This window comes from Lampetra fluviatilis, chromosome 56 (genome assembly GCF_964198595.1).
Source record: "Lampetra fluviatilis chromosome 56, kcLamFluv1.1, whole genome shotgun sequence".
Lineage (NCBI taxonomy): Eukaryota > Metazoa > Chordata > Hyperoartia > Petromyzontiformes > Petromyzontidae > Lampetra > Lampetra fluviatilis.
The window spans coordinates 1,095,023-1,109,421 of NC_136330.1; the positions used below are offsets into that span (position 1 = coordinate 1,095,023).

Here is a 14,399-nt window from a genome sequence, read left to right on the forward strand (position 1 = left end):
ATTGTACACAAACGATACGCTGCTAGTGGTGCAAAGACAACGAGCGACAAAACTAGAGTAAAACGTTTGAATCTTTGTGTTGTATCTAGCATCGAATCGCGACCCCCTTGAAAGCGTGAGAATTCATGAAAGTGCGGGCGGGGTCTGGTCGAACTCTTACAATGCCAAATACGCACAGAACGCCAATCCCATGACACTCAGTGTGCATGTTAACCGTGTCTGCCGGGTCTCCGCTTGACAAGGGGAAGGCCCATTGAGACGACGTTTCTTGTAGGGGGGAAACCCGAAGGAAATAAATATTTAACAAAAATATTTGCGCTCTACCAATAGGAAGTTTCAAACACAGTGTGTGTACATATATATATAACCACAAAAGCAATATGGACATATGTTTAACCTCTTTCGCATAGTACGGAGCCAGCCGTGGATAATCAGAGGCGTGGGGAAGGACACCAAATTAAATAAAAAAAACTGTTCTAAAGGAATTAGTTTTCAACAAAACATTCAATGTCGTGTCATCATCGTGATCATCATCGTCTATGGTTAATCCACTGCTGGATGAAGGCCGCTGCCACCTCTCACAACCCTGCCATGTCTTTATGTACAAAGTATAAATTCAAAACACGCATGACACTTTAAAGCAACCAATATTCAGTAACGCATATATACAGTACTCAACGCTGAGAGTGTGTATGTGTATATATACGTTTGGAAAACGTCCAGCACGCTGGTTTACAATAATAAAATAATAATACAAAATCCTGTATTTAACTGCGGCACATGCACGCATGTAAGCACACCCATGTAAAATCCAAGTGTGTATGCATGAATACTCGCCTGTCATGGCAATCATAATTGACTTTATAACAATATATTTGAATAATTCACCGATGTTAAGGCATGAGCCATGTGTTGAAGCATGATCTATGAAATCTCATTTCGGTCCGTGGATGGGAGCAAGGTTGGGGGTGGGGTGGGGAGGGAGGGAAAAAACAGACGGCAGCGAAAGATTGACCTTTCAAGAAAGGGCCCATAAATTGTGAGGCCAGCCAATCCAGCCGGCAGGAGGGAATTGCTGTGGGCCACTGCCGCATCACGCACACAATCAGGCCGCGCGCGGGCAGCAGCAGCAGCCAGGAAAATAAGGGGAAAGAGAAGCGGTTCGCGGAAGGGAAAAAAATATCTAAAGCAGCCAATCTCGACAAGAAGCCTCTACCCTTGATTTGCTGTGGCCCTAAAACTGTTTAATAATGTTGACTTTTTCGATCGGCTCGTCACAAGAAAATATCAACGGTGTCGTTTTTGACGCAAAAAAAAGTTTTCAAGGAAAGGCACACGGTTAAAATTGCGACCGCAGAAAATTTGAGGTGGGATTTTTTTTATTCAGAGGTGGCTGCATGGGGAGCAGGAGAGCGGTTCACCAACACCGTGTATCGCGCTCGCCGCTCGTGACAGGTCGTCGTGAGGTTCCTTACAATCCACGCGACCACAGAAAGCACATTTATAAAATCTAAAACATTAAAATGACAAGGTTTCATAACTGATGAAAGCCAATTGAATTCGCACAGGGTCCCCTATGCAATTATCAGAGAGAGTTATAAAATTGAGGATCAGAGAAACACAGAGTTCTTCATCGGAGCAAGAGTTCAGATAAATTCACGGGAAAAGAATTACGACGAGGGACAAAATAATCAGCTCTCATTAAGGCGTTAAAAGCTCAAATAAAAAATCTTTAAATTGACGGCGTGTTTATCGGAGCACTTTTGCAGCAGTGCTGAGTGCACGGCTTAATAATGATACATTAAAGTCCTTCATCTACCCGTAAAAGCTTCCATAAGTCTCAAGAGGGTCCTCCTATGGAATATTTGGCCCAGTCTCGCCACACTGGAATAGTCAGAGAAGAAACTGCAATAGTTAGAGAATACATTTAATTATTCAGAGAAAACCACCAGAAACGAGGGTGCAACAGTTAAATCTGTCCACGGACATATCTAAAGATCCATTATTATAACATCAAGGCTTAACCACCTCACAGCCAATGTCTATGACATGTTGTATTCTCAGAGAGTCTTCCAAACGAGTAATGACTTAGGCTCAACGCTGCTTAGCGTCTAAGGTCTGAATGAGTGCAGCACATTCGGGGTGATGTATCCACAGGTGATGAATTAGAGTCGGCATTTCTCTTAAGTCAACAATGACGAGTCATCAATGAGTCCAATCAGCAGACTTGCACAAACACTAAACCCTCGTCATATATAACTAAAACTTAATGGACTGCATTGGCAGCAGCGTATACAATACGGATCGAAAATACTGACGCCTGCATAGAAGGAAAAAAATAGATAGAGGCGCAGCCCTGCAATTGCTCACGCATCCCACGAAGGATCTCGACTACAGGGGGCTTTCGAGGGCCCCTCTAGAAGGTGTTTGGCTTGTTCTACCACACTTGCCATCTTGGAACAGGCGTGAATACCCACACTTTACTCCATCACACACGACGTGCCAATTTGATAAATGTGGTCTACCCACAGCATTGCAAATCCGGTGTGCTGGCCATTACACTAACGGCAGGAGCATCGTCACGTAAAAGGCGGTGAGTTTTTGCTTATCTTCATTCTGATCTGAGTGTGAACCCAATTTGTCCAAGCCCGGCCCCGTGAGCTGGATGTATTTGATGCAGCTAATGAAGCAGAGGTGCTGTGGTGGCGAGATGTTAAGTACCTCGCCTGGTATTCAGGAGGTCTTGGGTTCTATCTCGACCCTGACGCCTGCTGCTGTATATTTAGAGTTTGCATGTTCTCTCTCCCCGTAGTCGTGTGGTTTTTCTCTGGGTCCTCCGGTTTTCCCTTCACATTTATAAACATGCGTTTACATTTTATTTTATTTTATACATATGTGAATTTACCGAAAGAACCAAATAGTATGCATTTACAGTTTAACACGTCGGTTTTCGCGACAAATATCAACCGAATATAGATTTGTTTTGGGTTAGATCGCGTTCTAACCAAAAAACCTCTATTTTAGATGTGTTTGGCTGCTCTAAATTTCCACACGATCTGCTTTCATTTGTGAAAGCCAGGTCGCTTCTGGCCTTACCTGGTCAAAAAGAAGAAGTTTAGTTTAGTTTTCGAGTGCAATCCATTCGCTCATGTGCCCGGCTCATGGGAAGCAAAGGGGCTGGGGATTGTTGTGCAACGCCAATCTCTGAAGGATACGGGGCGAAGGCCCGTGATGTCGCTTCTGGATCACCCACCAGTGTGACATGTGTGTGCCTCTGCTGTCCTGTCGAGTTTAGAGAAAAAAAAGAAAGGGGGTGGGAAAGTAATAAAGTAAAAGTGTGTCACTCTCGATGTGTTTAAATTGGTTGGAAGGTAATTCAAGGGTGCTCGTGCAGTGCGCTAACCGCAGCGCATCAGAGGCTCCATGTCTCGAATACCGAACACACTGCGAGTGGCATCTCAACCATCAGTGGTGAGTGACATCTCAACCATCAGTGGTGAGTGGCATCTCAACCACCAGTGGTGAGTGACATCTCAACCATCAGTGGTGAGTGACATCTCAACCATCAGTGGTGAGTGACATCTCAACCACCAGTGGTGAGTGACATCTCAACCATCAGTGGTGAGTGACATCTCAACCACCAGTGGTGAGTGACATCTCATCCATCAGTGGTGAGTGACATCTCAACCATCAGTGGTGAGTGACATCTCCACCATCAGTGGTGAGTGACATCTCAACCACCAGTGGTGAGTGGCATCTCAACCATCAGTGGTGAGTGACATCTCAACCACCAGTGGTGAGTGGCATCTCAACCATCAGTGGTGAGTGACATCTCAACCACCAGTGGTGAGTGACATCTCATCCATCAGTGGTGAGTGACATCTCCACCATCAGTGGTGAGTGACATCTCATCCATCAGTGGTGAGTGACATCTCATCCATCAGTGGTGAGTGACATCTCCACCATCAGTGGTGAGTGACATCTCCACCATCAGTGGTGAGTGACATCTCATCCATCAGTGGTGAGTGACATCTCAACCATCAGTGGTGAGTGACATCTCATCCATCAGTGGTGAGTGACATCTCAACCACCAGTGGTGAGTGACATCTCATCCATCAATGGTGAGTGACATCTCAACCATCAGTGGTGAGTGACATCTCATCCATCAGTGGTGAGTGACATCTCAACCACCAGTGGTGAGTGACATCTCATCCATCAATGGTGAGTGACATCTCAACCATCAGTGGTGAGTGACATCTCAACCACCAGTGGTGAGTGACATCTCAACCATCAGTGGTGAGTGACATCTCAACCATCAATGGTGAGTGACATCTCAACCATCAGTGGTGAGTGACATCTCATCCATCAGTGGTGAGTGACATCTCATCCATCAGTGGTGAGTGACATCTCAACCACCAGTGGTGAGTGACATCTCATCCATCAGTGGTGAGTGACATCTCAACCATCAGTGGTGAGTGACATCTCAACCATCAGTGGTGAGTGACATCTCAACCACCAGTGGTGAGTGACATCTCATCCATCAGTGGTGAGTGACATCTCAACCATCAGTGGTGAGTGACATCTCAACCATCAGTGGTGAGTGACATCTCAACCATCAGTGGTGAGTGACATCTCATCCATCAGTGGTGAGTGACATCTCATCCATCAGTGGTGAGTGACATCTCATCCATCAGTGGTGAGTGACATCTCAACCACCAGTGGTGAGTGGCATCTCAACCACCAGTGGTGAGTGGCATCTCAACCACCAGTGGTGAGTGACATCTCAACCACCAGTGGTGAGTGGCATCTCAACCATCAGTGGTGAGTGACATCTCAACCACCAGTGGTGAGTGACATCTCAACCATCAGTGGTGAGTGACATCTCAACCATCAGTGGTGAGTGACATCTCAACCATCAGTGGTGAGTGACATCTCAACCATCAGTGGTGAGTGGCATCTCAACCATCAGTGGTGAGTGGCATCTCAACCACCAGTGGTGAGTGGCATCTCAACCATCAGTGGTGAGTGACATCTCAACCATCAGTGGTGAGTGGCATCTCAACCATCAGTGGTGAGTGGCATCTCAACCATCAGTGGTGAGTGGCATCTCAACCATCAGTGGTGAGTGACATCTCAACCACCAGTGGTGAGTGACATCTCAACCACCAGTGGTGAGTGACATCTCAACCATCAGTGGTGAGTGACATCTCAACCATCAGTGGTGAGTGACATCTCAACCATCAGTGGTGAGGGGCATCTTAACCATCAGTGGTGAGTGACATCTCAACAATCAGTGGTGAGTGACATCTCAACCATCAGTGGTGAGTGACATCTCAACCATCAGTGGTGAGTGACATCTCAACCATCAGTGGTGAGTGACATCTTAACCATCAGTGGTGAGGGGCATCTCAACCATCAGTGGTCAGTGGCATCTCAACCATCAGTGGTGAGTGACATCTTAACCATCAGTGGTCAGTGGCATCTCAACAATCAGTGGTGAGTGACATCTCAACCATCAGTGGTGAGGGGCATCTCAACCATCAGTGGTCAGTGGCATCTCAACCATCAGTGGTGAGTGACATCTCAACCATCAGTGGTGAGTGACATCTCAACCATCAGTGTTGAGTGACATCTTAACCACCAGTGGTGAGTGGCATCTCAACCATCAGTGGTGAGTGACATCTCAACCATCAGTGGTGAGTGACATCTCAACCATCAGTGTTGAGTGACATCTTAACCACCAGTGGTGAGTGACATCTCAACCATCAGTGGTGAGTGACATCTCAACCATCAGTGGTGAGTGACATCTTAACCACCAGTGGTGAGTGACATCTCAACCATCAGTGGTGAGTGACATCTCAACCATCAGTGGTGAGTGACATCTCAACCATCAGTGGTCAGTGGCATCTTAACCACCAGTGGTGAGGGGCATCTCAACCATCAGTGGTCAGTGGCATCTCAACCATCAGTGGTGAGGGGCATCTCAACCATCAGTGGTCAGTGGCATCTCAACCATCAGTGGTGAGGGGCATCTCAACCATCAGTGGTCAGTGGCATCTCAACCATCAGTGGTCAGTGGCATCTTAACCACCAGTGGTGAGGGGCATCTCAACCATCAGTGGTGAGTGACATCTCAACCACCAGTGGTGAGTGGCATCTCAACCATCAGTGGTGAGTGACATCTCAACCACCAGTGGTGAGTGACATCTCATCCATCAGTGGTGAGTGACATCTCCACCATCAGTGGTGAGTGACATCTCATCCATCAGTGGTGAGTGACATCTCATCCATCAGTGGTGAGTGACATCTCCACCATCAGTGGTGAGTGACATCTCCACCATCAGTGGTGAGTGACATCTCATCCATCAGTGGTGAGTGACATCTCAACCATCAGTGGTGAGTGACATCTCATCCATCAGTGGTGAGTGACATCTCAACCACCAGTGGTGAGTGACATCTCATCCATCAATGGTGAGTGACATCTCAACCATCAGTGGTGAGTGACATCTCATCCATCAGTGGTGAGTGACATCTCAACCACCAGTGGTGAGTGACATCTCATCCATCAATGGTGAGTGACATCTCAACCATCAGTGGTGAGTGACATCTCAACCACCAGTGGTGAGTGACATCTCAACCATCAGTGGTGAGTGACATCTCAACCATCAATGGTGAGTGACATCTCAACCATCAGTGGTGAGTGACATCTCATCCATCAGTGGTGAGTGACATCTCATCCATCAGTGGTGAGTGACATCTCAACCACCAGTGGTGAGTGACATCTCATCCATCAGTGGTGAGTGACATCTCAACCATCAGTGGTGAGTGACATCTCAACCATCAGTGGTGAGTGACATCTCAACCACCAGTGGTGAGTGACATCTCATCCATCAGTGGTGAGTGACATCTCAACCATCAGTGGTGAGTGACATCTCAACCATCAGTGGTGAGTGACATCTCAACCATCAGTGGTGAGTGACATCTCATCCATCAGTGGTGAGTGACATCTCATCCATCAGTGGTGAGTGACATCTCATCCATCAGTGGTGAGTGACATCTCAACCACCAGTGGTGAGTGGCATCTCAACCACCAGTGGTGAGTGGCATCTCAACCACCAGTGGTGAGTGACATCTCAACCACCAGTGGTGAGTGGCATCTCAACCATCAGTGGTGAGTGACATCTCAACCACCAGTGGTGAGTGACATCTCAACCATCAGTGGTGAGTGACATCTCAACCATCAGTGGTGAGTGACATCTCAACCATCAGTGGTGAGTGACATCTCAACCATCAGTGGTGAGTGGCATCTCAACCATCAGTGGTGAGTGGCATCTCAACCACCAGTGGTGAGTGGCATCTCAACCATCAGTGGTGAGTGACATCTCAACCATCAGTGGTGAGTGGCATCTCAACCATCAGTGGTGAGTGGCATCTCAACCATCAGTGGTGAGTGGCATCTCAACCATCAGTGGTGAGTGACATCTCAACCACCAGTGGTGAGTGACATCTCAACCACCAGTGGTGAGTGACATCTCAACCATCAGTGGTGAGTGACATCTCAACCATCAGTGGTGAGTGACATCTCAACCATCAGTGGTGAGGGGCATCTTAACCATCAGTGGTGAGTGACATCTCAACAATCAGTGGTGAGTGACATCTCAACCATCAGTGGTGAGTGACATCTCAACCATCAGTGGTGAGTGACATCTCAACCATCAGTGGTGAGTGACATCTTAACCATCAGTGGTGAGGGGCATCTCAACCATCAGTGGTCAGTGGCATCTCAACCATCAGTGGTGAGTGACATCTTAACCATCAGTGGTCAGTGGCATCTCAACAATCAGTGGTGAGTGACATCTCAACCATCAGTGGTGAGGGGCATCTCAACCATCAGTGGTCAGTGGCATCTCAACCATCAGTGGTGAGTGACATCTCAACCATCAGTGGTGAGTGACATCTCAACCATCAGTGTTGAGTGACATCTTAACCACCAGTGGTGAGTGGCATCTCAACCATCAGTGGTGAGTGACATCTCAACCATCAGTGGTGAGTGACATCTCAACCATCAGTGTTGAGTGACATCTTAACCACCAGTGGTGAGTGACATCTCAACCATCAGTGGTGAGTGACATCTCAACCATCAGTGGTGAGTGACATCTTAACCACCAGTGGTGAGTGACATCTCAACCATCAGTGGTGAGTGACATCTCAACCATCAGTGGTGAGTGACATCTCAACCATCAGTGGTCAGTGGCATCTTAACCACCAGTGGTGAGGGGCATCTCAACCATCAGTGGTCAGTGGCATCTCAACCATCAGTGGTGAGGGGCATCTCAACCATCAGTGGTCAGTGGCATCTCAACCATCAGTGGTGAGGGGCATCTCAACCATCAGTGGTCAGTGGCATCTCAACCATCAGTGGTCAGTGGCATCTTAACCACCAGTGGTGAGGGGCATCTCAACCATCAGTGGTGAGTGGCATCTCCACCATCAGTGGTGAGTGACATCTCAACCACCAGTGGTGAGTGACATCTCAACCATCAGTGGTGAGTGGCATCTCAACCATCAGTGGTGAGTGACATCTCAACCACCAGTGGTGAGTGACATCTCAACCACCAGTGGTGAGTGACATCTCAACCACCAGTGGTGAGTGGCATCTCAACCATCAGTGGTGAGTGGCATCTCAACCATCAGTGGTGAGTGACATCTCAACCACCAGTGGTGAGTGGCATCTCAACCATCAGTGGTGAGTGACATCTCAACCATCAGTGGCGAGTGGCATCTCAACCACCAGTGGTGAGTGGCATCTCAACCATCAGTGGTGAGTGACATCTCAACCACCAGTGGTGAGTGACATCTCAACCATCAGTGGTGAGTGACATCTCAACCACCAGTGGTGAGTGGCATCTCAACCATCAGTGGTGAGTGACATCTCAACCATCAGTGGTGAGTGGCATCTCAACCACCAGTGGTGAGTGACATCTCAACCATCAGTGGTGAGTGGCATCTCAACCATCAGTGGTGAGTGACATCTCAACCACCAGTGGTGAGTGACATCTCAACCACCAGTGGTGAGTGACATCTCAACCATCAGTGGTGAGTGGCATCTCAACCATCAGTGGTGAGTGACATCTCAACCACCAGTGGTGAGTGACATCTCAACCATCAGTGGTGAGTGACATCTCAACCATCAGTGGTCAGTGGCATCTTAACCACCAGTGGTGAGTGACATCTCAACCATCAGTGGTGAGTGACATCTCAACCATCAGTGGTGAGTGGCATCTCAACCATCAGTGGTGAGTGACATCTTAACCATAAGTGGTGAGTGACATCTCAACCATCAGTGGTGAGTGGCATCTCAACCACCAGTGGTGAGTGGCATCTCAACCATCAGTGGTGAGTGACATCTCAACCATCAGTGGTGAGTGGCATCTCAACCATCAGTGGTGAGTGGCATCTCAACCATCAGTGGTGAGTGGCATCTCAACCATCAGTGGTGAGTGGCATCTCAACCATCAGTGGTGAGTGACATCTCAACCACCAGTGGTGAGTGGCATCTCCACCATCAGTGGTGAGTGGCATCTCAACAATCAGTGGTGAGTGACATCTCAATCATCAGTGGTGAGTGACATCTCAATCATCAGTGGTGAGTGGCATCTCAACCACCAGTGGTGAGTGGCATCTCAACCACCAGTGGTTAGTGACATCTCAATCATCAGTGGTGACATCTCAACCCATTAGTGGTGAGTGGCATCTCAACCATCAGTGGTCACTGCATCGCGTGCTTTCAGATGCGCTTCCTTCCGGTATTGGGAAGCCACTTGAGCTATGAACTTTCACATCCTCTAGATTGATAACTCGTGTCTTTAGAACTGCTTTTCGTGTTTAGTTTGTTGCCCTTCCTCCCCCCGGCCGCACCTCCGATTATCGCGGTTATCTACGTATGGTTCGACTAAAGTTGAACATACATACATGGACCATTAACATACATACATTAACCGACAGCATGGGGAGTGGCTTTCTCGAGCTCCCTCTAGTAGAGGCCCTTCTGCCAGTAGTGGTGTGAGCGAGCCATTGCAGGGCTGCGCCTACACTTTGCATGCAAACGATTTAGAAAATATTACATTGACGATGGAAAAAGAAAACATTACCAACAAGGCGGAAGAAGTGGAGAAGAGAGACAAATGAGACGGGAAAATGTTGAGACAAATGCAATGGTGAATAACTGCTGACTGAATGAAATCACGATTCGATATTTGTGCCAATGCATCGCCTTGCAGGGGGCAGAGAGGTCCCGGCGATCTGGTTTGGGTTGAGGCAGAACAGTGAGCTCCACCACGCTGACAATGATTTCTGGCGCTGAAAATCTCCATGATTTAATGTCTCGCGCAACGAAGCAAAGCAAACACATCACTTTCATACAGCCCGAGCGTTCAGAATTCAGAACTTATATTTAACAAACACAAAAAACAGCCCAGCTGAGCCTGAGGAATAAAAACAATATGTTTGGTTAGGGGCGTCGAGGAGTTAAAACGGACAAATATTTATCATAATAACAACTCGAATGAATTTTCCGATGTTTTGCTTTTTATTATCCACATCTATATCCACTTGTGGGCGCCATGCCTGGATGGAAATGAAAAGAAGAAAAATGAAATTTAAAATTGGAGGTAGAGTGCTCACACTTGTAGTGCCTGGCCAACGTGAGGATTTGATTAATTTGTTCTGCCGCTGCTGCCGCCGCTACGCACGATGTCTCCGAATGGAACACATCGCAGACGACCTCACAGCACGAGGCACCGGTGGGATTAGCGCATTGTTGCTCACTGTCATCCCGCGCTGACAATCAATGTTCAAGGTGGCTCGTGCACAAACACTCGTCGACGGAGTTCGTCGGACACACCACATGTATGGCCGCAGTGCTTGGTTATAAGTTGTTGGTGCTGCCAGTCTACTCACGTCTTTGTACGACAACCGCAACTGTTTACAGTTGCCGTGAACTTCGCTCCTTGATTCCTCCACCCATGTTGGGGACTCGGGTCTGTCGTGTCGTCTCATTCACACCGTGTCCAACCACCACACGGCAGCCACAACAACACCCACTCATTCACTAACTCACTCACTCACTTACCCACTCATGCATTCACCCACTCACGCAAACGCTCACTCACCATGCTGCAGGTCACAACAACAAACTCACTCACACTCACTCGCTCACCCACCACACCGCAGGTCACAACACTTTGCTTCCCGCTTCTCATCTTTGAACCTAATTGTAATAATGCAGTGATTGTGATCTCAATAGTGCCGTTTGTTGCTGGCTGCTTGACGTGTTTAGGTCTTTGGGTACTGTGCTGATCAACTCTAATCAAACAGAATAACCAGCCTTCATCTATCCACGGCTGCATGAAGGTCCCCCCCATGCCTTCGTAATCCTTAAAAGTAAACGGAATTTCGCAACCAAAATTTACAGGACGGAATACAAATTCTAATTTACGTCCAAAAACATTATAGAGGCAGTCAAATTGTGTGTACACTGCAGTGCATTAAAAACTCTTGGGAGACATTTATTTTCCAGCTATGCGGGTTTAAAAGGGGTGAAATGTACAGATGGTTTTGGATTTCCAATGCATATAACCCGAACGAATCTATTTTCATCAGAAAATGATTTCCACGAAGGTCTTGCATAGGAAGTCACAGATTGTGCCTTGATGCACACGTATAATGGATGGAATTGAAATTGATTCTCGGAACCCGGCCTGTTTAAAGTTGGCTTAATGTAAAGCTCCCCCATTTTACTTGCTTCACTGACTCTCAATCAATCTCTTTCTTGGCTCTGCTCTTTCTGATTCTTTCCGTGCATCTTTGAAGCCAGCCAGAGGCGTTATTTATTTATTTATATGTTACATTCATGCCATGCACTTTATACCGACTGGCTTCATGCGGCAAATTTGTTTTACTTATCTCTCCCTCTCCCTTTCTCCCCATTTGGAGAATAAAGAAAAGCGAATGTGATCGTCGCCCTATCATAAACGAGGGCATACAATTACGTAATTATAATCGTCATATAATGAACCAGGTGTAGCAAATTGAGATTAACATTTGGAAATCCGTTCTTTGTGTGAGGGACACACGGATAACCGGAGCAATTCATGCGATATTTGCTGTTACGACGATTACTTGTGTGTGTTTCAATGCACCTGAGCCCGTTCAGCATTCCGACGTGTGCTGTTGGTTATGATTCTTGATTCCGCGTTTGTATTTATTATCATAGACACGTGTTCTGCTGTGTGCGATGTTTTTTTCTCTCTTTTTAGCCAGGTCAGTCCCCAGCTGATGGTGCACTTTGGAGCTTTCCCACCGCATAATCCTGGATGAGAGACACCAATGTGGTGGTGGCGGTGGTGGGGGCGTCATGGATAAGCGCGCTGGACTTGCAATCCGCAGGTCGCTGGGTCAATGTCCAGGCGTGGCAGTCGAAGTAATGAGATCGCGTCTTGTTCGTCACCACACATTCTGTCCACCCAGCAGCATGAATGGGGGTCTCCGCACTCCGCCGCAACCTCCGATGCACACGGTTGGCTACGTACGGTGCAAAAGAAGTTCAACATGGATACATACACACTTCAACATCACCTTGTGTTTTTCCCAGACAAAATTCCACATCACCTTCCATAACACCTTGTAAAACAAGAATTTTTTTTTTCTTTAGAACTGCATTTTGTGTTTAGTTTGTTGTCCATCCCCCACACATCCGATTAGCATGGTTGACTACGTGGGGTGTGAAACAAGTTCAACATAACATACATCCACATCACCTTCTGCCTCCTCTGCTCCCTCTGCCCTGTTAGTTGAACCTACTTTGTTTCTCCGCAACACACGCCTAAACCATTTAAGTCCAGCCTCCCTGGCCTTCTTTAAAGTTTTCATAACCCCTGTTAAGGGGTCACGAATAAAGATCTGATTTCATTGGAACTTGCCAGCTTAGCAGAGTTGAGCCTGGTTAGTACTTTGATATTAAGCTTTCTGGTTATGCAGCACACGGTGTTGCAGGCTTGGGCTGTAAGATGGCCAATACATTGCAGTAGATGTTTGATTCTTGAATCTATCTGTGGAGATCTATGTGTCTTACCCCTTAAATAGTTTAGTTTAATTTGTATATATATATTATTTACTTACCTCTCCTATTCTTTGCACTCTTATCCTGTTTTTGTATTGTTTGCTGCTGTAGCGTTCCGATCTGTTTTCACCAGGCACCACGGTTTCTACCCTGCGAGTCCCATCGAATTACCAAGCATACCATTACAGAGCCCGACTGAAATGTCGTCTTCAGACTCGGAGACGCTTTCCTGAATGGTATAGAGAGCGTTATTATAGTGCAATTAATAAACTATGCGACGATGCTTGATGCACAATTAAAAGTATGTGTTTTCACATTTTCTTGTTGCCATTAAATTATATTTCAAATTGATTCTGTAGCAGAGAAAATGCATTTGATGTTTTCATTAAAACGTGTGATTTTAGCTGAACATTTAATTAAAATGTGTTGTGTTACGAGAATTAATTGTCATTTTAAAAAACACACACACACACACAATTGTTACCAAGGACGGGTTTAACTGGATTTGGGATAAAAGTAGACCCAGTTTTAAATTCGGCGGAGTCAAATTTCGAGCACGAGAGTGAGATAAATTGCCATTGCATCAACATTCTTGACTGAAATGTCCCCATAATTGACACTGATTTACATTGCAAACTAATCGGCAATATCACTCCAGCCCAGCGGTTCACCAGGGGTCGGTGACATTCCTTCAGGTGGTCCACCGGGGGGGCTCTGATGCAAACGCAGGTTACATCAGGACAATAATGACAATGTTTACGTACCATTTGTTTCGGATATCAATTAACATTTTACTTATGATACTTCATTTTAAAATGAAGTTAGGCAAAATACCACGATCAAACTAACCTAACCCGAAGATCTAAATGCCCACACCCCTAAAGAACAAAAAATCCTTATAGCTGCGTTAAAAAAAAAAAGTTTGTATGTTCCGATGATACGAATCATGTTGTATTGCTGGCATTTAGAGAGATAAGCGATTGCGTTTGGCACCAGGGCTGGGGGGGGGTGCTGGGTGTTGGTCCACGGAAATGTTTGCATCGGCTGAGCGGTCCGCAGGCCAAACCAATTTTGAGGAACGCCGCTTTCAATATTTGAACGACGCTTTGGCACTGAGCTGCAGTACCGTCGCTAACACTCACCCCCCCCCCCCCGGTCTTGCGGCCTTGGCGCTCGCTGTGACCACAAGCCGCTAGGAGAGTCGCGAGCCGGGCAACCGAGGTGTGCGTGTGCATGCGTATTTGTGAATGTTTGCATGCACTCGAGTGTGCAGCGGTTG

General features: G+C 46.9%; 1 long non-coding RNA gene across 1 annotated transcript in view; it reads left to right on the top strand.

The window, feature by feature from the left end:
* LOC144950189 (uncharacterized) overlaps window positions 1-12,580 on the top strand; it is a 30,226-nt gene extending 17,646 nt beyond the window's left edge. Inside the window, exon 3 of the long non-coding RNA XR_013640354.1 lies at window positions 12,318-12,580. This is a non-coding gene — a long non-coding RNA (uncharacterized LOC144950189). The remainder of the gene's footprint in view (window positions 1-12,317) is intronic.
* The last annotated feature ends 1,819 nt before the right edge of the window (window positions 12,581-14,399 follow it).